Genomic DNA, 23,069 nt, shown 5'->3' with positions numbered 1-23,069 from the left:
TTAAGCCATCCCCTCCTCTGTCCAAGGGCCCCTCCTAGTTTTTATAGTTGATGCTCATTACTCCCAGATTCTAGTTTTGCCAATTTACCTACTTGTTAAAATTATTTGTAATCCCCAAATCAATACTCATGGCATTTTCGTGGTTGGTCACATGTATAAAGCGGTGAAAAATTTGAGTCACCCTGTGTGTATATTCCCAGCTGAAGTAGAGCAAGGCCATACTTTGCCTTCTTGTTTCAGCTCTCATATGAGTATCCTTTTAATGGTTTAATTGATATTTTTCACTCTTTTGTGTTTTTTTGGGAGGTGATTTATCTGTTTAAAATGGCCCCCGAGCTGAGTTACTGTCTACTGTTCCTGTGCAAGACAAACAAATGGCTGGGATGTGCCTCACAGAGAGAATACTTGTGCCGGGTCAGCTTCCTTCAAGCATGAGTTATAGTGCTGTTGGACATGAGTTCAATGTTAATGAATCAACATAAGATGTCTTTAAACTGAAACATATCTACCACAAGGTTATTCATTGATCAGTTGATGAAAATGTTGTAACCAGCGGCTCGCAGGAACCTAACCTTGTTTTTATCCTAGGAGCAATGGTTTAGTATTTGCTAATTCAGAGATCCTGGTGACTTTATAAAACATAACTACCGCAAGTAATGAGAATCAACTGTAGTTTCTAGGTCTTGCCTCTAAAGCAATTTATTTTGAGATATCTCGTATTTTAGTAACTGATTATATTCTAATAATGCTGCACTATATTTACTTTTGAGCTCTTCTCTAATTGCTTTATATGTTTCTTTGATCCATCACTTCGGCCAGCTCCCAATCACTGAGCTTCTACTACCTGCTCAAAATGGGTGCAGGATTTTCATTGTAATGACCCTGAAAAGTAAGCATTAGGAGGCCCATTTTGCAAATTAAACCCCTGAGGCCAGCGAGGTTCAGTGATTTGCCCAAGGTCACAATGCAAATAAAGCTGAGGAATCTGGATTTGTTCCAGGTTTGCCTAGCTCTGAAGCTTTTATGTCCTGCACAATGCTGGGTGCCTGATAGAAATTCAGTGAGCTAAACCAAGTGTTACACAAAGAAGACGAAAGAGGGAGGGGAAGTCAAGGACAATTCCTGCTTTGTGTTGGTTGGTAGCAAAGCTATTTTTCTCTCTGGAAGAAAGAGATGAAAGTTCTGATATTCACATGCTCACCCACCAGGCGCCCTTCAGAATTCCCATCCATCAGCTGGCAAATGGACACATTTTAACGAGCACAATCGCAACCAAGCAAGTTCTGGCAACAAAATATGCCTCCACTAATGATATTCAATTGTTCTAAGAAGACAAAATCGTCTGAAGTGTAATGAGATGCCAAACACACAAATGCACAAAACAGGCTGCTCATATTTAAGTCCTTATGTTTCTTGAAGTGAGAACTCATTTTAAGAAGATTATGGTGCATATATTATAAAGTGGGATGATATTCCACATTCATGCCCCACTGGGGCCTTGACTGTATTAAAAAAAATGAAAACAAAACCAACAGCAACATTTTGTTCCCACACAAGTACTTTGCTAATAGGACATGTGACGTGGTAGTCATTTGTTTGGGTTATTTTTGTTGCAGGCTTTATGGATGTGCTCACTCTTTTGATACACAGTGCATTCAGGAAATTTTTCAAACAGGCTTCTGAGAGTGAAAATACCCTAGAAACAAGGGACAGAGGGTCAGGGCCTTCAGAATAGAATCACAGTTCATGAGCTAAGGTGAGAGACAGGGAAGGGAGTAAATTGGGGTTTTGACGATATGTTTCCCCCACCTTCTGGTTAGAACAAATCCAATTCTATTGAGACAACTAGATTTTTATCCTTGACCAAGTTCTAGTCAACATGTTTATCATTGGCAAAGATCCATGATTTTGAACATTTTATTGTAAGCAAAAGCCTTTGTTGTGATGAAATCCCTCTGAGAAATGTACACAAGTAAAACATACGAAACAGAAATAATATGGTTGAAGTGAAGGGAGGTGTTTTCCAAACCATTTAGATCCTCTTTCTCCTCCTTCAGCTTTTTCTTAGCAGCAGCCCTGAGGGAAATTCTGGAAAGCCCCCAGACTCCAAGACACTGTGTGAAAATCACTGATTCAGATGAAGTGAGATATTTAAATGTCCAGGAAAGATGGATGGAATGATAAAAGGAAGGGCAGGGAAGTGTCAGGCAGGGAAAAAGAAAACACTCTACATGTTTCAAAGACGGAGAGTAAATGGAGATGGTGAGCTAACCCAGAAATTAATAATTGTCAGAAATGCTCACCACTCCTAGGGCTGGTGGAAGGAAAGGGAGAGAGAGTGGGGTTATCAGAGTCCAAGAGTACTAAGCATAGGCCACATAGTCAGTACTAGAACAATAAAGAGAGCCTCACGGCTGAAACCGAGGTCACAGCCACTTCCTGGAATGCCACTAGAGGTAGAGGGACAGCAAGGAAGAAATGCAGCTTCTTCCCTGTCCCTGCATCTGACCCCACTAATACCTCCTATGGGTTAAATCTACCAAGAAACCTGTTGGAAAATCAGACTCCCAGCCCTAGCATTAGGGCTCCCAACCTTAAGCAGAGTTGAGAAGGGCAGGTATGCGTCTAAGAGGCAGTAGGTCAGTCACTTGCCCAGTCCATATTGGGCTATTCAGCATCCACCCATAACCTTCTACTTGTATTTATAATTCTCATGCCACAACCATGGTGCCTTCATGCTTCTATTTAATAAAAACCAATTCTCCTTTTTACCTAGGATGATGCTCATACTCTCACAAATGGAAGACACCAAATTCTATCAGTCAATGGCTGCCTCTGTCGCTGAGTGATATTAGTTCCCTTCCTTTCAGTTGCAAAGCCCATCTGGATATTACGTAACTTAAAGACTAAATTTAAACTATCATCCACATTCTATATAAAATAATAGAGGGAAAGAAGAGGACAAAACTGTATGTGTGTGTGTGTGTATGTGTTGAGCATGTGGGTAAGTAACAGTAGGGAAGGAAAAAATGCATTCCTGCTGTAGTTGGTGTTTCTGTATCTTGTTATGAGGTCCAATCAAGATCAGGAGACATATACACTTCCAAAGATGCTGCCAGAATCAGAGAGAAATAACAAGAAGAATTTCTGCTCCCCTCTTCCCATATTCTGATCTCACTAATGCCTCCTTTGGGAAAACTAACAGAGACTGGTTGGCAAAGGAAACTGGAAAATTTAATTTATAGACACCCCACTTCAGCATTACAAAGAAGAGGATTATCAATTTGGGGCTGTAAGACACTGGGTAAGTAACTGGCATAGTTACTTTTCACAGAATAAATGAGTATTTGGCACAGACCTTAAGAAATAGTTGTGTGACTTATAGGTGTCTCTGCTTTTCCTTGTAGCTTATCATACACAGAGAAAGAGGATAGCAGACATAATGAAATGTGCCTCAGAAGGCTGCGGTGCAATTGGAAGATCTATAAACAAGTCCTGGGAACTTTGTATTTTTCCTCAAACCAAGTGGTTAGGACCATGTCAAACTGAAACAAATTGATGTTGATAACATAAGGTTTAGTGACATGAGGTAGATAAGATGAGAAACATCAATATAAATGTGGGACTCAGGGGAGGGGGTTTTGGGTGGTGTGAGAAGTCGTGCATTGGCATCCTTTCATTAAAAGAAGTGGTGTTTTAGGGATTGCTTACCCAATAGGAACCATCAGCATGTTGTGGCTTAAACTAGAGGTCATTCAGATAAAGATTATATTTGTGAAGTAGAACTTCTATATCATATAAGGCAGATTAGATCCATCATATCTTACCTATTAGTGAGTTTCACGCTTTAAGAGGAAGATTTACAAGTATAGTTCAGAGATGACCCTGCAGATGGAGAAAAGTCTAGAAAAATGATCTAAGATTTACATATCACATGATAAAAATGAAAAATATTTTGTTAAGGAAAGACTGAGGTTCATTTATATTTAATCCACATATTTACTGTTCCTATTGCATTTCATTCTTTCCTGAATTTTTTGAGTCCATCTTTGATAACTTTGGAACTCACTTTAATATTTCCTTTGGTGTAGTGCTCATTAAGAATTCTCTCAGTTTTTGTTTGATTGGACAACTCATTCTTTTACTTTCACTTTTGGAGGACATTTTCGTTCGGTTTAGAATTTTACATTGGCAGATGTTTTCTTTGGGCACTTCAAGGATATCATTGTTATTATCTGCCTTCTCTATCTTCTGATGAGAAGTCGGTGTTCACTTATTGTTTCTCATTTGAAGGTAATGTCTTTTTTCTCTGACTGTGTTTTAGGTTTCCTTTTTTGGTCTTTGATTTTTAGAGGATTTATTATGACATCTGTAGGCGTATTTTCTTTGTTATTTTCTGGCTTACAGTTTTGTAGAGGTTTTTAAATCTGTGGCTTCAAGATTTTCATAATTTTTGGAAAATTCTTAAATCTGATCTCTTTGCATTTCTTTTACTTCATTCTCTCTTATTTTCTTTATGGGTTACAATTACACATATATTAAACTTTTCACCAGCACCCATTTCTCTCTCTCTCTCAAATTTCTCATTCGGTTGTCTCTTTGCTGCAATTATTTTCTACTAATCTGTCTTTCACTTCATTAATCCTCTCATCAACTGTGATACAATGGCTATTAACCTCATCTACAGAGTTCTTAATTTCAGATACTGTAATTTTCAATTCTAGAATGTCAATCTGATTCTTTCTTATAGTTTCCAGTTCTATGATGAAATGCTCCATCTTGTCATGTATTTTTCTGAGCATATTAATTAAGGTTTATTTATTTATTTATTTTTTTGGTGAGAAAGATTCACCCTGAGCTAACATCTGTTGCTAATCTTCCTCTGTTTTGTATGTGGGCCACCATTACAACATGGCCACTGATAGACGAGTGGTGTAGGTCCAGTCCCGGGAACTGAACCTGGGATGGAGAAGCAGAGGGCATCAAACTTAACCACTAGGCCACTGAGACTGGCCCATTAATCAGTTATTTTAATATCAAAGTCTGATAACTATACTACCTGGAATAACTGTGAGTCTGTTACTGTTATCTGTTTTTCCTCTTGATTTAGTTTCTTGGAATGCATGTTAAATTTTGATTGAGTGATGGACCTTATTTAAAAAAAAATGGAGAGGTTCTGGATGTTTTCTTCCTCCAGAGAGAATGGCTCTTTTTCTTTGGCAGATAGTAATAGTGAGCTGACTCAAAGCTAGATTTCAGACTTCATTAAGTCTTGATATACATCTCTCACCTGCCCTCACTGTCAGCTGTGTTTCTCTAGGATTTGCCACTGAGATTCAGGTTTATGGTCAGGGAACCTCTTCCTAGGAAGGCTGCAAGCTCCAGTTTTTATCTACAGAACTGTGAGATTACTGAGTGCTCTGTTGAAACTTTTAGGTAGTTTCTCCTCATCTATTTGCAAGTATAGGAGGTCAATCTCACTTTTCTCCATCTTACTTTTCTCAAGAATCCTAGCCTTTTAAACCCAGCTGCTTTGATAGGTGCCAAGTCCAGTTTTGGCCTTTCTACCTCTGTGAGGTTGCTGAAAGCCCTGTGGTTCCTCTGTCTCTTCTAGACAAACTGTGATTAAATTTGAGCCTTTCTCCTTTCACTGCTTAACATTTGGCAAGTTCCACGAGCCCTCCTTCTAACCAGGATCTTGGCTCCTCATGTCCTGGTTACCTCAGAGGCTCTCCAATGTGTTTGAACAGATTTTGCTTGTTAGTATTTTATGCAGCTTTTTGATTGCTCTCAGAAAAGTGTTTTCATGCTACAAAACACCCTGACATAGCCAGATGTGGAAACTGGTGTGAGGCTATTTTGAACAGATGCACAGGGAGAGCAGTGACTTAGGCATAAACCCCTTGAACGCCAGGTATGTTTGTGGGAGGACAGAAGACAAAAGAACAGTTGGAGTGTATTCATGTTTTCCTACCTTCTATTATATTGAGAAAAACAATGCCTTTACCCTCACTTTAGATCTTTGATCTAAAGTTACAAAGAGGAAAATATAAGTGGGCATAGCTGTGTGCTTACAGGAATTATATCTGCTCTTTGAAATTTTTTGAGATTTTCTGATGGCTTGGCACATTATCATATTTTTGTAAATATTTAATTAGTACTCAAGACAAATGTATACTCTCTAATCATTGTTTTCAAAAGTCTGTAGATGGCCATTAGTTCAAGGTTGTTAATTATATTGTTTTTAACTTTCAAATTCTTATTGTATCTCCCTGTCCCATCAACAATTGAAAAGTATGTGTTCAAATTCACCATCTTTATATTTTTCACGTTGTTTCTCTCTTAATATGTGTCTTTTAAATAATTCCTCTTTTTAAAACTGTTATTTGTATCTTTTAACGGCTAAGGCAAATACTTCAGTGTGCTTTCACTTCTCTTGCTATCCCTACTCCAACGTCTGTCGTATTGAACTTATCAAGTCTTTTAATTCTATGTTACTATGGATATATTTCTTTTTCCCTAGTTTCTTTTAAAAGTAACAATCCCTAATATCAATATATTTGATATATAATATGTAGCACATTGTATATGATATATACATATATATTATAAAATATGTATATATTATATATGCTATGTATGATACATGTATGTGTGTGTGTCTGTGTGTGTTTGTACGTAATATTATCACCTGGACTAATCTTTATTGTTATTTAAATTCTTCATCCCAAACTATTTTCCATATAGCAATTTGTGTGGCAAAGCTTCTTAAGCCTTCTATGCCTAATAATGTTTTTACAGCTCTTATATTTGAATGTTTATGTCAGTAGAAATTCTAGGTCTAAAATTCTTTCCTTATTGGAACTCTTGGCATATATGGCAGGGGGAGATTGGTATACACAAGTGTTGATGTTGAATGAATTATAAACCAATATGTAAATGATAAAATTTCTTTAAAGAAAATAATTGCTAGCTTAGGATGAGCAAAGATTTACTAAGACACAAAAACCACAGAACTTGAAAAAAATAATTTGATAAAATAGATTTAAGCTTCCTATCTATCTATCATCTATCAATATAAATTCTGCTTTTTGAAAGACATCTTTAAGTGTGTGAAGCAGCAAACTGCAGACTAGGAGATTCACAATTCTTATATTAAAAAGAAATTTGTATCCATCATCATAATCTAAGAAGATAAATAACCTAATTAGAAATGTGCAGAGTATTTGAAAAGACATTTCAAAAAAGAAGATATGAATGGCCAATAAGCATAGGAAATGATGCTCAACATCCTTAGTCATCAGGGAAGTGAAAATTTACACCATAATGAAAGCACACTACAAACTGATTAGAATGGCTGATATTTTAAAAATGTCTGATAATACCAAGCTTTGTTGAAGATGAGGAGCAGTTGGAACTCTCACACATTGCTGGTGACTTGTAAAATGATACAACTCTTCTGGAAAATAATTAAATAGTTTCCTATAAAGCTATACATTCACCATGTGACTCCATAATTTTACTCCTTGGTATATTCCCAAGAGAAATGAAAGAACATGCCTACCTAAAGACTTGCACATGAACGTTCATAGCAGCTTTGCTCATAAGAATTTGTTAAGAGGTAAATGGATAAACGAATTGTGGTATATCCATTCAAAGGTCTTCTACTCTGTAGTAAAATGAACAGACTATGGTAAATGTAACACCATAGATAAATCTGAAAAATATTATGCTCGGCAAAAGAAGCCACCAAAAAACAGTATGTACTGTATGCTTCCATTTATAAATACAAATCTAAACTTATGTGATAGAAAACAGATCAGTGATTGTCTAACAGGGCCAGGTGTCGAGGAATGAGAATTAAGTCGTAAGAGGCTCAAGATAACTTTTAGGGTTATTGAAATTTTCTATATCTTAAATGTCAAGGTGATTACATGGATACATACATTTGTCAAAACTCACTGTAGCATATATACTTATAAATTGTGTATTTTATTTTGTGTTATATTATTTCAATGAAGTTGATTTCAGTAAAAAGTCTTTTGACATATCAACCTTATTTTTATAAAATTGTTAAAGACAATAATTAGATAAGAACATAAAAATAAATATAAAATTCTATCCCTTTATTCATATGACAAATAAACCTAGAAACAACATATGTGATTAACTGTAATGGATTGTTTCAGTAAGTTTGGTTTATCCATAGAACACAGTCATTAAAAATGATGATATTGATGTATGCTAGTTGATATACAAACATACTCTGAACAGTTTTACATCCATTATTTAATTTTAGCCTAACAACAATAGGATGAATTTCCAAGTAAGGTTTGGAACAGGAGAGAACCATAGCTGAGGGAGTAAGTGACTTGTTATATGGGTTATAATTGAATAGAGAGAGTTCTTTGGATGGGGTATGTATATATATAGGTATATATGCTTCCTTCTTTACTATGCTGTTTCTCCTGTTATACTTATCAGTTGCATATGTGATGTTCCAATCTGATCTTTTTCCTTAAAGTGAGGGACAGCAGTATTGAGGACATCTTGTTCATGGTGGTTTGATGTACTAAATTATATTCCTCACTATGGAGACATAGTTTGCAATAGGAACCATGTAGGAAATAAGGATATCCAAACCTAATATTTTATATGAATGGCATCATAATGGACACACATTTGTCATAATTCTGGTTGAGTCAAAATGTGTCTTCTCTGTTTGATGTCATTGTTCTTTAGGGAATTTAGAGGCAAGGACAATTCTTTAGAAGGACTAAATTAGGTCTTATCTATGACAATATTTCATCAGAAGGTCAACATTTACCCCTGTATCATCCTTGCACAATGCATTTCCTCTTTTTTTTGTTATCTTCATTTTCCTTTCACTCTTTCCTTTCAAATCTCACTGATCCAGTGCTCTTATCCTTCTTTAGGATTTGTCAGTCAAAGGATGTGCATGTGTGTTCACACTGAGTTGTCAGACTCGATGCATATGCCATACTCCATTCAGTGACTCATTAGTGTATGTCAGGGAAGCTCTGCTACAGCCTTTGAAACTAATTGAGTTTCTATAATGTGATACTTTGAAATTGTGATTTATAATAAGAAATACGTATTTGGTCTTTGGCCTACTTCCTGGCACAGAGCTCCTAAAACCCTTGGAATTTCCTATGACAAGAGCAATAAAATTGTCTTTTGTTATGTTGATGAGGTGACTTTTGGAAATCTCTTAGGTAAACTAAGGATGGGGGTTAGTTGCCAGGAAAACCAACCTATGATTAAAGGGTTGAAACTTTCAGTACTTACCTGCCTAACCTCCAGAGAGGTGAGAGGGGCTGGAGGTCGAATCAATCACCAATAGTCAATAATTTAATCAATTGTGCCTATATAATAAAGCCTCCATAAAATCCCCAAAAGGACAGGGTTGGAGAGCTTCTGGGTTGGTGAACACCTGTTGATTTTGGAAGAGTGGCATGTTCCAAGAGAGTATGGAAGCTCCATGCCCTTTCCCCATACTTTGCCCTGTGCCTCTCTTCCGTCTGGCTGTTCCTGAGTTATAGCCTTTTATAATAAACAGGTGATCTAGTAAGTAAGACGTTTTTCTGGGTTCTGTGAGTTTCTCTAGCAAATTAATCAAACCCAAGGGGGAGGTTGTGGGAACCTCTGATTTACAGCCAGTCAGAAATACAGGTAGCAATCTGGACTTGTGACTGGCATCTGAAACCCAAAGAGAGGGTCATTGGAACCCCCAGTCTACAGCCAGTTGGTCAGAAGCACAGGTGATAACCTGAGCTTGCAAATGGTGTCTGAAGTGGTGGTGGGGGGCAGTCTTGTGGGACTGAGCCCTTACCCTGTGGGATCTGACACTATCTCCAGATAGATAGTGTCAGAATTGAGTTGAATTGTAGGACACTTGGCTGGTATCACAGAGAATTGCTTGGTGTGGGGAAAAATACTTCACACATTTGGTTACCAGAAATGTCAGCAGTTAAGTGTTCCCTGTGAAGGTGAAGGAGACAAACAGGGAAGAAAGAAACAATAGGGAAGAATTAGGCTTGTCCCGACTCCGAAGGTAGACTGAACTGAGTTTTAGATACCATTTTAGATATGGACTCACAATCTTGTTTTCCAAAAATCTTAAGGACAGATATGTTTCTGAATTTTTGGATTTTAGAAAGATAATGCAGTATATACAGTGAGGTCTGGGGCACAAACCTATAAACCTACTAATCTTCTGGGGTTAAATCTCTGAATATTGGTACTATATTAGTAGACTAATGTTAGTTCAGGTCTGGTTTTGTTGTCAAGTGAATTCAAGTCAGTTTTCAGTAGTATTTGCATGTTGGAACTGTGCATGAGAATTGTGGGCCACTTCTAGTTTTCCGGGAAAAACTCTTGACGTTCTTTTAGCCTGCAAGCCATAGTCCCTTCTACTTTCTTATTTGGCTCTTCATGCCCCTTTCTTTATTCCCCAGTTTCTGATATCTGCTTCAGAACATTCTTTTGGATTTGGATTTGTGTCTGTGTGTGCATGCAGCTTTATTAAAGTACAATTTAAATACTTCAAAATTAGCCTATTTTAAATTTACAATTTGATGGGGTCTAGTAAATGTGTACGGTCATGAAACCACCATAACTTTAGAGGTTTGGAACACTTCTATCACTCTAGAAATTTCCCTCCTGTATCTTTGCAGTCAATCCCGCTCTCACTCCAGCCTCAGGCCAGGCAATTGCTGATGTCATCTCTGTATCTGGCTTCTTTCACTTAGCCTAATGTTCTGGGATTCATGTCATTATGTGTATCAGTATTTTGTGCTTTTTAATTGCTGAGTGGTATTCCCCAAAGTGCATAACTAGTCAATGGATCAAGAATATATGGCACATCTCTACAATGAAATACTTAAGCAATATAAAGGTCTTGTGTTTTAACCTGCTATCCAACTTACCAGCCCTCCAATCCCTGCTCAACATTGCATGCTTCCTCAGGTTAGGTTTCCCCTCAGGTCCATTATGAGCCCTAGCCCGGCAAGACTCTCAGTAGCCCCTAAGCCTACAGGTCCCAATTAGGCAACTGGACCTGGATAGTGCAGTGCGCTGGAGAACCTTGGAAACCTAGCTGCTCTCCCCCTGGGTCAGTAGATCACAGTCATGACACTCCATGACCCACATCCAGCTATGTAGCCATGCAGGAAAGACTTTCCAATGATTATCAATTTGGCCATTCTGAGTCTGGACCCTAATACTTTTCCTGCTGGGCCCAGCAGGATCTTTCTGCTTACCGCAGGAAATCAGAGATTCAGAGGTGTGCCCACATCCCGAGAATGCAGGTGTGTATACGTATGGATCAGGAGTCTAGGGGGAAACCTGTCCCCTCCATGGCCAAACTTAAGCCCATATTCTATTGTATTTGAGCCCAAATCAGCTTACTATCTCCAGGAAAAGATGCCTGAAAGGATTCCCTTCAGTGTCCCCTCCACACTTCAGACTTTTGCTTGAGCAGTGACACTCATGGCTAAAGGAGCCAGAAATAGGGTGGAGGCAAACTAGGATGGAGAGTCAGTGGTCTACAGGAGCGTCTAACAAACTTGCCTGCCTCCAGTAGTGCCAACTCCATCGTGCTGTGGACTGTGAAGGCATCATTCCCCTTCAGCACCCAGCCCAAGCTCAGCGACAAGATGTCCTGTCCATGGAAGGGGCCTCTCACCACCCAACAAAAATGTCCATAAAGTGAGCAGGACCAAGCTGCTTTTAGGATTCTATGGAGGCGCTGAGACTAGACAGTTTGCACTTCCTGGCTAGAGGCAGGGCTGGGGGCAGAGCAGGTTGCAGGAATGACAGGAGATACTGGTGCTACTATTCTAAAACTACAGCAATTTTTTGTCCTGTTTCACTCAGTGTTTACATTTGGCGTTTAATAGCTACTTTATTTTCTTGCTTTGGAAAACTATTTAACTTATCTGCATCTAATTTTCCTAATCAGCAAAATGGAAGTAATAATGATAATTATTATTATTAATATACTTATCTCATAGGAATTGTTGTGAAAATTAAATGCATTAACACATGTAGTGCTCTTGGGATAGTAGTCCTGGTAATGTCTCAATGAAATGAAGCCCCTGCTACTGTCTGAATATTTTTCCAGTGGAGGGAATATTTTATGGATTATATGTAGGTAGCGAGGAGGAGATCATCTGTTCAGCAGCACGGTATAAATCTGTGTCATTGTGGACGGAGCTGCATGTCTGCAGATTATTATGTGGATCTGGACATGAATGTGAGACTGAGAATGAGAAGAACTCCTCTCAATCTACACACACATTCTCAACCTTGAGATGTTGGGAAAGAGTCAGAGAGTCAGTGCTTCAGATAGGGGGCAATGTCTGAAGGCTTCTTATTGAGGGGATGGCTGGATGGGAGGTACAGCCTATCCAATCTAGAAAGTCTCACATTTTATAACCAATGTCAGGAGCTTTTCTCTGTTGTAAATCTCTTCTATTATCTTGAAGCCTTTGATAAGAAATATTTAAACTCTTATAGGCTGGTTTGAGCCATTGTTTGAGCTCCATTCCTGCTTCAGGTGATGTAGTCAAAGGACAGCAGTGGTCACCTGTGGGATTCAGTTATGATTTGGTGAGAGGTGATGTAAGGGGAGAAAGCAGTGTTTTCCTCTGAAATAGCTGGTTGCCTGAGGTGACAGATGGTGGGACAGGTAGTAAGCATTCCTTGGGGATTGCCAGTATTGCTTGGGGATAAATATCCAGTAAAATATTAGACTTCTTATGAACTCAAGTAAGATGGGGACTCAAATGATTATTAAATCGGCATTAATGAAATTCACAAATATGCAAGCCAGCAGGAGTTGGGGACAGAGGAAACCCTCATACTCCAGATGATTGCACACAGAGGTAGTACTTATGCTGCCATCACGGTCTCCTTGGACAAAGCTTCTCCACATCCCAGCTACTCTGCCACTGGATTCCACCACTTCAAACAGTACTTAGAATGGACTGGTCCAGCAACAATCTTCAGGATGAACTGGCCAACATATCCAAATGCTTTGACTCTCAGGACTTGTAGAGTGAGTTTGTGTTGTGTGTGAATATGAGCTCAGGGAGCTAGTTGTGCATTCAATTCTCCCTGGGGCTGCCATTGAAAATTTCTTCCTTCGTTTCCGAACACACATATCCGCATTGAGAGCAGAAAGAGAGCAACTTATGTCTTCACATGCAGCCCTTTAGTACTAGAAATATGGTGTTGCCACCAGTCAGGATGGGCATGCGTATTGTGGCCATGTAGACCAATGTCCATATAATTGCCGCAAAATTGCCATAGGAGAATTGGTTGTAAATTATCTAGTCATGAACAGAGGGAAGTTCTTAATTTCTTAAAAATTGGAGAAAACACATATCTGCTTCCAAGACCCAGGCATGGTGATTTGGGAGCAGTGGAAAGGCAAGAGACCACATTCAGGTCTAGTAGGCTACTCCCTCTCCATCTGCTGTCATGTAATTAAGACACATAAGTACGGGGGCTGGGCATTTCTGTGACCCACAATATGATGGTCATCAACCTGGACGTAGAGATAGGAGACCACATTGGGAGGTCCCCACTGAGTGCCTGTGTTTCCCCTCAATACTTTCTATCCATTGGCTGGAGACCCCTACCCCCCCACTTACCAAGGAGTTCTGCCAAAGGTAGTACTTAGACCTGACCCAGGCTCCCATTTTTCTTGCCTCTCTCTGTCCTAGACTCCAAACACGTATTCTGCTTCCTGAGAGAGGTTTTTCAGACCAGGATTGCAAGAGCTTCTCCAGTATTGTAAGCGAGACTACTCAGATGCTATAGTCCCCATTGCCTGTGCATCTGCCTGTTAGGCAGGGTATGGGAGCACTGTGTCTCGGACAGGAATGCTCCCTTTATTTCTATTTCCCCAGGCTTTGTCTTCCCCCACCTTGGATCATTTCCTGATCATCCACCAGCCTTTCTTGTCTGGTTCCAGAGGGCTTTGTGCCTGATCTTGCCTGAGTAATGACATTTTAGGTATTTAGTGTACTCAGCCTGGCTCTCCTTTGCATTACATTTCCTTACACATAGAGGTATTCAGGAGAATTATATTCTTCAGGTATCTGGTGCTAACTTTGTTGAGAGCTCCCACAAAGCTCTCTGAGGGGAACCCACCCATTACCTGACAAAATAGAGGGAATGGTAACAGAGAGGAAGATGTGATAATGCTGCAGAGACTGGATAGAGTGCTCATGCTTGCATGGAGAAGGAAGCTACCTTATGCTCTGCCATCAGGAGTCCTGGAAATATGCCCCTAGCTAATTCCTGAGATGGTACTGTCACAGCTTCATACTCCCATTTTTTCATTTTTAACCCTGCTCTTGTTCATATATGCATTGCTTCAATCACCAGAGATTTATTGAAACACTTTTTTACATAATGTCTGTAGTAAGTGAAGAAAATATTTTAAAAAAATTTAAGAAATTATTAAAAATATTTAAAAAATATTAAAAAATAAAAATATTAAAAAATTTTGCTGGAGGAGCTCAGAGTAGTGAGAAATAAACTTTTCATATTTACAAGTAAAAAAATTCAATATAACATGATATGGGGTTTCTCATCTGCTGCATAAAGGGGCAATGGAAGAAAATATTAATTCTGCTTTAGGAATTCAGAAGAAGCTTCAAAGAAGTTAGCCCTTGAGTGGAGATTTAAAGAATGAGTAGGGGTTTTCTATGTGAACAAACAGAGTAAAGGGATGCAGAGGGAAGCCATGCAAGGCAGAATGAACAGACAACATGTACCAAGATGATAAGACAAGAGACATCCTGGTTAATTAGAATGGTACGTAGTCCATGATCTTTTTGATAACTAGTACTAAGGCTACCAGAGGACTGTGATGGTTAATTTTCTGTGTTAACCTGACTGGGCCACAGAGTGTGAGATATTTGATTAACATTATTCTGGATATTTCTGTGAAGATGTTTCTAGATGAGATTAGCATTTGAATCAGCAGCCTGAATAAAAAGATTGCCCTCCCCAATGTGGGTGGCTTCAGCCAATCCATTGAAGATCTGAATAGAACACTGAATCCATCGAAGATCTGAATAAAAAGACTGAGTAAAGGAGAATTCTCTCTCTCTTCCTGACTATATTCAAGCTGGGACTTGGTCTTCTCCTGCCGTCAGACTCAGACTTGGACTGGAACTTCCGCCCTTGGCTCTCCTGGGTCTCCAGTTTGCCAACTACGGATCTTGGGACTTCTTAGTTTCATAACCTCATGAGCTAGTTTCTTATAATAAATATATTGGTTCTGTTTCTCTGGAGATCCTGAATAATAATAGGACACTGAGTGTCTCAGTCTGCTTGGGCTGCTATAACAAAACATGACACGCTGGGTAGCTTAAACAACAGAAATTTATTTTCTCACAGTTCTGGAGGCCAGAAAGTCCAAGATCAAGATGCCAACAAATTCAATTTCTGGCCTCTTGGCTTGTAGATACCTGGCTTCTCACTGTGTCCTCTCATGGCCTTTCCTCAGTGCACGGGCATGGAGAGAGAGAGAAAGCAAACCTGAGCTCTCTGTTGTCTCTTCTTATGAGGATGCTAATCCCATTGGATCAGGACCTCATACTCATTTAACCTTAATCACTTCCTTACAGGCCCCATCTCCAAATACAGCCACAGGACTTCACAATATGAAATTTCAGGAGGACGCAATTCGGTCCATTGCATGGAATGAGGGTAGTGGGAGAGGAGTCTGGACAGGTGGGCCCAAAACAAGAGGTGAAAGACTTTGAGTCTCATGCTAAGGGGTTGTAATGTTTAGCCTGTCAGTGATGGGGTATAATGGAAGGGTTTTAACTGTGGAAAAGAAATGATAAAACTTATATGAGAAAGCTTACTCTGATTTCCGGTTAAAAGAGCATTCACTAGCCATCCTTGGAATATTCTCTGCACATTTACCAAAGGAAATTTTATGACAACAAATTGAAAATGAGTATTCATAACTGCTGGGAGAACTAAGGCAGGCAGAAAGTCATGGCCAGAATCTTTGAGCTATTTCAACATCTATATGATCCATGTAGTTGGATTGAAAAAAAAAAATGTAGCCCACTCATGCAGCATCACCCTAATGAGCATCCCAGTGGTGCTCATTTACCCCTGTTTAGGGATTTCTCCTTGGGCTCAAGTCCTAGTGTCTTCAGTGCCTATGTTGGTTATAACACTAGGAGATCACCCCTAACTCGCTGTTTTGGTGCAACATTTTTTGGTAGAGTTTGGTTTCTTTCATCTTTAGTTAGCAGGATAAGTGGGGAATGGGATAGTGGTGCAAAGACAGGTTGGTTTTTGGAATTTTGCATTTTGATTGATAAATCCCACATATAGTGTTCTAGACAGTGGCAGAGACAAGAAAATACCTAACAGCAATGCACACTGGGGATTGTTTTATTATTTTTTATTGTTTATTATTTAAAATGCATGCATATATGTATCTATTTACAATATATGATGTCAGTCCTAAGAATCAGCCAAAAGAGTAAGATATTACTCATCTCAGTCCAGTAAAGCAGCCCTTACTGAGTTGGCTCCACATTTGGGATTGGGCTGGTTCCTTGATCGCACAGGTTATCCTTTCTCTGCCACTTCTCCAAAGACACAAAATCCGGAAAAGTCTGTAGAGGTGAGGGCTTTGCTATTTTGGGCTCATGTGCACCTCAGATTCCCCACTCCCAAATGAGGGAAACAGGCATAGTTAGGGTAACTGATTTTCCTAAAGAACAGCATCAAAGGAATGTCAAGTGTAATATATGAATACAAATAAAATGAAGAAACATTTCCTAAAGTGAAGGAAGACCTGCGTATGCAGATTGAAAGAGCTTTCTGCAATACAGGAAAACTCAACAGAAAGACTAATGGTAAGATTTACCGTTAGGTAGCTGCTTAAATGATGATATAGTAGTCCCCTCTTATCCATGGGGGATATGTTCCAAGACTCCCAATGGACTCCTGAAACCTTGGATAGTACAGAACCCTATATATACATTTTTTCCCTATACATACATATCTATGATAACGTTTAATTTATAAATATTAATAAATATAATACGATAAATATTAATAAAATAGAATAATTATGACAATATACTGTAATAAAAGTTACGTTAGATCTTAGCAACCTCAGCATACAATGTTTTCTCCTTTCCTTATTAAGTCGAGAACTTCCACCTTTTCACTTAAAGGAAGCACTTTATGGCTTCCCTTTGGCAGATCCCATTTGCCAGCATCACCACTCTTGTGCTTTGGTGCCATTATTAAGTAAAATAAGGTTTACTTGAACACAAGCACTGTGATACTGTGACAGGTGATCTGATAACTGAGATGGCTACTAAGTGACTAATGGGTGGGGAGGATAGTGTATACAGCATGGATCCACTGGACAAAGGGATGATTCATGTCCCAGGTGGGACGGAATGGGATGGCTCAAGATTTCATCACACTAGTCAGAACAGCATCAAATTTAAAACTTACGAGTTGTTTATTTTTGTAATTTTCCCTTTATATTTCTGGACCTTAGTTGACTATAAGTAATAGAAAATGGGAAAAGCGAAATCAAGGATAAGGGGGACTGAGTACTGTATATGCTAAGTGAAATGTCAGTAGCTATATAAGAGCTACCACTGTGAAGTGGAGACGTCAGGAAGGCTTTCCAGAGAAAGGGCATGATCTAAGACTACAGAAACAAGGATCAGATAGGGAGAGTAGAGTGGTAACGCCACTGCAGGGAGAGAGAATAATACGAGGAAAAGCAAGGAACCACAAGATGGAATCAATAGATACTTTTGAGAGAGCATGGATTAAGCTTAGGGTGAAGTACTGAAGTTAAGTGATGACATTTTAGGGTTTGAAGCTTATCCTATAGGCAATGTAGAACCATAAAAATTTAAAGACATCCCTCTCTATATGAATTTCTGAAGATGGAATAGCAATTTAACCAGTTCATTATCAAATGGTAGGTTCTCTTACAGCATCCTATATTTGAATATCATACAATCAGCAAGACATGATTACATTCTTGCAGTTTCTGAAAGTTATGCAATTATCTTGATATTTTTGTAGCAGTAAATGTGAAAAAATATCCTTGTTTTCGCTCTTCTTTTCTTTTTTGGGCTGCTTTTAGCAGTCCGAAAATCAGCTTTCATTTTGACTGCCGCTTAACAGAATTTGATTAAAAAAGTAAACTAATTACAACGGAAATGCAGCCCTGCGAAGCTTTAAGAAAAACACATTATTTTGTTTTAGGGTTCAGTTGCTATACATTCATTTATCATCTTTATAAGCGATATGCAGGCGATGATGAATAGGCCCTGGCTTTGAATCAGGAAATGTAAATTATCCCCTTTCTTTCCTTTTTTCCTCTTTTTTTTTAAACAAATAATGAATACTAGTAAATTTGAAGCTAACTGATGAGCCAAGAGCTCAATGATGATGCAATGCCCTGAAAGCAAAGCAAGGGCTACTCATCTGACAGTCGGAAGCAAAGAGAACTCCTAGTCCAGGGGCTGCGTAACCTGACCCGGAGCGGGCTGTGTCTCTGGTTGAGACAGCTGGTTTGGAGGACCTCTGGGAAGGTGGAGGTTGCTCTGCCATTGTTTTGTGTGTGAGCCTCCCTCATCCGATGTAGCCTTGGCCCTCGGAAAAGCAGCAAATGTGTTCTTTAAACCCTCCTTCATCTGGACCTTGTCTTCCAGTCATAGGACTTTGCTCTCTCTTCTTCCTCATCCAATGTTTGTCCTTCAAAGGCTGCTCAGGTTTCAGCTTCATGGGAAAGCCCTCCCTGACTGCTTCAGATTACAATTAAATCTGTTTAGAATATTGAAGATCTTTAATATATTGTGAAAAATGGGTGCATTTATAAGCAAAAAGCTCAATTTTTCAGGATCGACAAAATAAGTTTTAATGTTTGGGTAGCATTTGGATAAGGAAAGAAAATGAGAAATCACGTTCCCAATAAAAAAAGAAAAAAGGTGCTCAACTGGAGACCATGGTGAAGAGAAACCAATTTTGACTGGATGGTTATGATTGTACATATGAAGCAGGGAGGCTTTTGAGAAAGATAAAGGTCAAGATGCTCACCTCAGGATAAATCTCAAGTTTATATTACTCTCCTCATTTGGTATAGAAAAACAAACCTCAGTTGAAAGAAAATAGCAATGTGAATGTTGGCTTCAGTGGTGCAGAAAGTTATGAATACTTATTTTCATTTTCAGGGGTTTTGCAATATTTACACTAACTTGCATATAGAATGTTTAAGTTATTTGCAGGCATTCTGCAAATTAATTTAGAATCGGCAATTTACTTACATTTGGGTGGCATTTATGGATAAAGACATTAGCCATAGGCACTACTCACAAAGTTATGTTTACATCATTAATTTCCATATTCTTTATAAATTATGCCAATTTGATTTTTATGATGTAATTTTACGCATATACTGTTTTCCTTTTTAGGAACAAAACTCAAGTATTTCTCCTCACTGTAGCACACAGAAGGTGTTGGTGCACTTCCTTTTTAATTTCGTTAATTTTTGTTTCTTCTCACAGTCTTTCCTTTGCTTTTATTATACCTTCTTTCGGATTGCTGAGGCAATGATTAGGCACGTTGGCCTTGGAAAAATAAATAAAGAGAAGGAAAATATGATGTTCTGTCACTTTAAAATGTAGTCCATTTCCACCAACATATTAAAAGTTTAAATATTTTATTGCCTAGGCACAATCTCATTTTTATTGCCCCAATCACAGCTCATTGGCTAGGATATGCTGGGCAGAGGAGTGAGCTGGTCAGCTAATGGCCTCCCTGCTGCTAAAATTAACTAATTGTTAAAGTAATAACCATAGACCCTCATGGCCTATTTTAATAGTCAGTGGCAATCTGGGAAATTATTTTGCTGCTTTCATTTCGGCAAGTCCTCCTGTTGGCCATTTGCACCCCTCTCTATCCTCTTAAATGTCATCTTGATGAGAAATATTTCAATGAGAATCTGCAGGGAGCTCTGGCAAGTCCCTCCAAGTTGCAATTGGGGCCCGTCATTTCTTCTGTGAATATGGGAAGAACTTTGGGGTGCCTGGAGGTGGCCATTTATCTATTGCACCAAACTTCTCTTCCAACCTCATCTTCCCTCCTCTGCAACTTGTACCTCTCACATGACTTTGTTTCACATCTTGCTATGTCCTACTCTAACGCTAGCAATGATCTTGCCTCTTCTTTTGCTGGAAAACACTTCATCCATCTCTAAATGATCACTTCTCTCCACATTGGAGGCCCACTCATTTAATATCTCAGGACAACACTATTTTTAATATTGAGCTCTCCTACCCAGATATTCCAATATATGCTTTGCTACAAAACATTTTTATCATATTTTTGAACTTCACGTTCTCCTTTATCTGGTTATTTATTATTTCATGTGTACAAATCCTTTATTCTCAGCTAAGCTTACATTTACCCAGAAAAGATTTCACACTTTCTCTTTTATCTCTCAGTACCAAGAACTATGTTGAATACATTGCAGATGTTTATAAAACACATGTTGAATTAAATTAAATTAGATGTGGAAATTTCAAAGTTATGCCTGCTATACAAATGTCCTGTAGGGATGTTTTCAATCCCTCATATCGACAGAGGAAGAGGTAAGTTCTAGAGACTCCTCCACCGAGACTAAATCTTCCTGAGTTTTGTTATAAACATGTCATTAATATGGACCCCATAGAATGGGAAATCCTAATGACAAAATTGTTAAAGTCCCCAGAGAAGACACAGAGAACTTTGTACTAAAATAACTTAGAAGAAGGTGGATGTGAGGCAGTTATGGGGCAAACATTTGAAAGCAGAGATGGAGGGTTAGTTAGCCTAGTCAAGAGGTTCACCTGTAAGGCCAATATTAACTATACATGTTTGCTCCTTATTCACTGGATCAAACATGGAGGGCCTCTGCTGGATAGCTATGAGTAAGCATACCTGCAAAGTTGGGGGTTTTTTTGGTGAGGAAGATTGTCCCTGAGCTAATATCTGTGACAATTTTCCTCTACTTTGTAGGTGGGATGCTGCCACAGCATGGCTTGATGAATGGTGTGTAGTTCCATGCCTGGGATCCAAATCTGTGAACCTTGAGCCGCCTAAGAGGAGTGTGTGAACTTAACCACTACACCACCAGGCCAGACCCCTGCAAAGTATTTTTTAACAAAGCTTTCTATCTGTTTAACATAGTCACTAATTCAGACTTCACAAAACTTCACACAGCTCTTCTCAATTATATTATTGTGACAATATTTTCTTTTATGCCTGTTAAGACATGATTATTGAAAGTTTTTATGTATATTCATAACAGTACTATGTTGATACTAACTTTTAAACTACTTAGAAAAAGTCAAAATAAAGAGACTGAAAACCAGTGTATTGATTTCAGATTCCATGCCAGTCCTGGCATGGTCTGTTAAGGCATGAAAAGCTTCTTGGGAATTATACATTTTTATACTTTGGGTTAGTTATAGTTAACCCATGGAATAGTCATGTTCTAGATCAACGACAGATTTTAGGGGCTGGCCCTCTGGCTAAGTGGTTAGGTTCGCACGCTCCGCTTCTGTGGCCCAGGGTTTTGCAGGTTCGATCCTGGACATAGACCTAGCACCGCTCATCAAGCCATGCGGAGGCAGCGTCCCACATAGCACAATTAGAAAGACCTACAACTAAGATATACAACTATGTACTGGAGGGCTTTGGGGAGAAGAAGAAAGAAAAGATTGGCAACAGATATTAGCTCAGGGCCAATCTTTGGAAAAAAAAAAAAAAGACAGCTTTTAGACTAGGTTGGAACAATTGCATTAAAAAGTCCAGAGTCCTTTAAGTACCATGTTTTTCACATCTCATAAAGACCTGGAGCTCAACCTTTAAACGAGGGTTTAGTTAGAGGAGTCTTTTTGCAATTCTAGCAAGCCATAATTTATCATCTCCTTTGTACAAGGTCCCTCTTTACAGTCCTGAAGATAAATTTAACATTTGAATTTGATTTTAGAAATGTTTTTGAAAAAACCCTCTCAAAAATCATGGTGAGGACTCAGACAAACTTGGATCTGTATCCTGACTCCTCACTGACTAGCACTGTTTCCTTGGGAATATAATGGTAATATTGACCAACTTCAATTTCCTTATAGGATAAAATGGAAGTGATTGCTCTTTCTGATTTGCTTTGGGAAGTGATGAAACAAAAGATGATGATTATTTGTAAAAGAAGAATCAATAGTCGCTAAATGAGGGCCTGAATGATTCTCCGATGAGTCAAAGGTAAGTGCATCAGGGCGTGGAATTTTTGATAGTTATTTTGGTTATTTACATGTCTTGTGCTTAACTCCCAAGTTTCATCTGGGTTAAAAAACAGTTGAGATGGAAGAACAACAATTCTGCATATATTCCATGTTATCGTCTTTTTTGAATTCAAATAGGGAGGCAGAGATTAAGAGCAGAAAGTCAAGTCAGTTAGAGCTGCTTCCAACCTGATCACAGTCAACTACTAGTTATATAACCTTGAAATTCTTAGCAATCTCTCTAAGCTTGAGATTATTTGGGTTAAACATGGGGACAACAGATATATCTACTTCACAGGGCTGTTACGGGGATTCTATGAAGTAATGCTACAGTGCATTTAGCATAGTGCCTTACATACAGTAACAATAATTGTTTAATTAATAATAGCTGTTATTTCCATGGTGGTCTAGTGGTTAAGATTCAGAACTCTCACCACCACAGCCCAGTTTGTTTCCTGGTCAGAGAAGCACACCGCCTGTCTGTTGGTCGTCAAACTGTGGTAGCTGCATGTTGCTGTGATGCTGAAAGCTCTGCCACTGGTATTTCAAATACCAGCAGGTCCACCCATGGTGGACAGGTTTCAGCGAAGCTTCCAGACTAAGACAGACCAGGAAGAAGGACCTGGCCACCCACTTCCAAAGAAAGTGTCCATGAAAATCCTATGAATAGGAGCAGAGCATCCTCTGATGAAGCACCGGAAT

General features: G+C 38.8%; 1 long non-coding RNA gene across 5 annotated transcripts in view; it reads left to right on the top strand.

The window, feature by feature from the left end:
- The first annotated feature begins 4,157 nt into the window (after window positions 1–4,157).
- Window positions 4,158–23,069, top strand: part of LOC106845809 (uncharacterized) — a 98,042-nt gene continuing 79,130 nt past the window's right edge. For all 5 annotated transcript variants that reach the window (XR_011504443.1, XR_011504442.1, XR_011504441.1 and 2 more), the window contains exons 1-2: window positions 4,158–4,293; window positions 22,218–22,347. This is a non-coding gene — a long non-coding RNA (uncharacterized lncRNA). The remainder of the gene's footprint in view (window positions 4,294–22,217; window positions 22,348–23,069) is intronic.

This window comes from Equus asinus, chromosome 7, assembly GCF_041296235.1.
Source record: "Equus asinus isolate D_3611 breed Donkey chromosome 7, EquAss-T2T_v2, whole genome shotgun sequence".
Classification (NCBI taxonomy): domain Eukaryota; kingdom Metazoa; phylum Chordata; class Mammalia; order Perissodactyla; family Equidae; genus Equus; species Equus asinus.
Note: the sequence above shows the minus strand (reverse complement) of the source record. Positions and strands in the feature narration are given on the sequence as shown.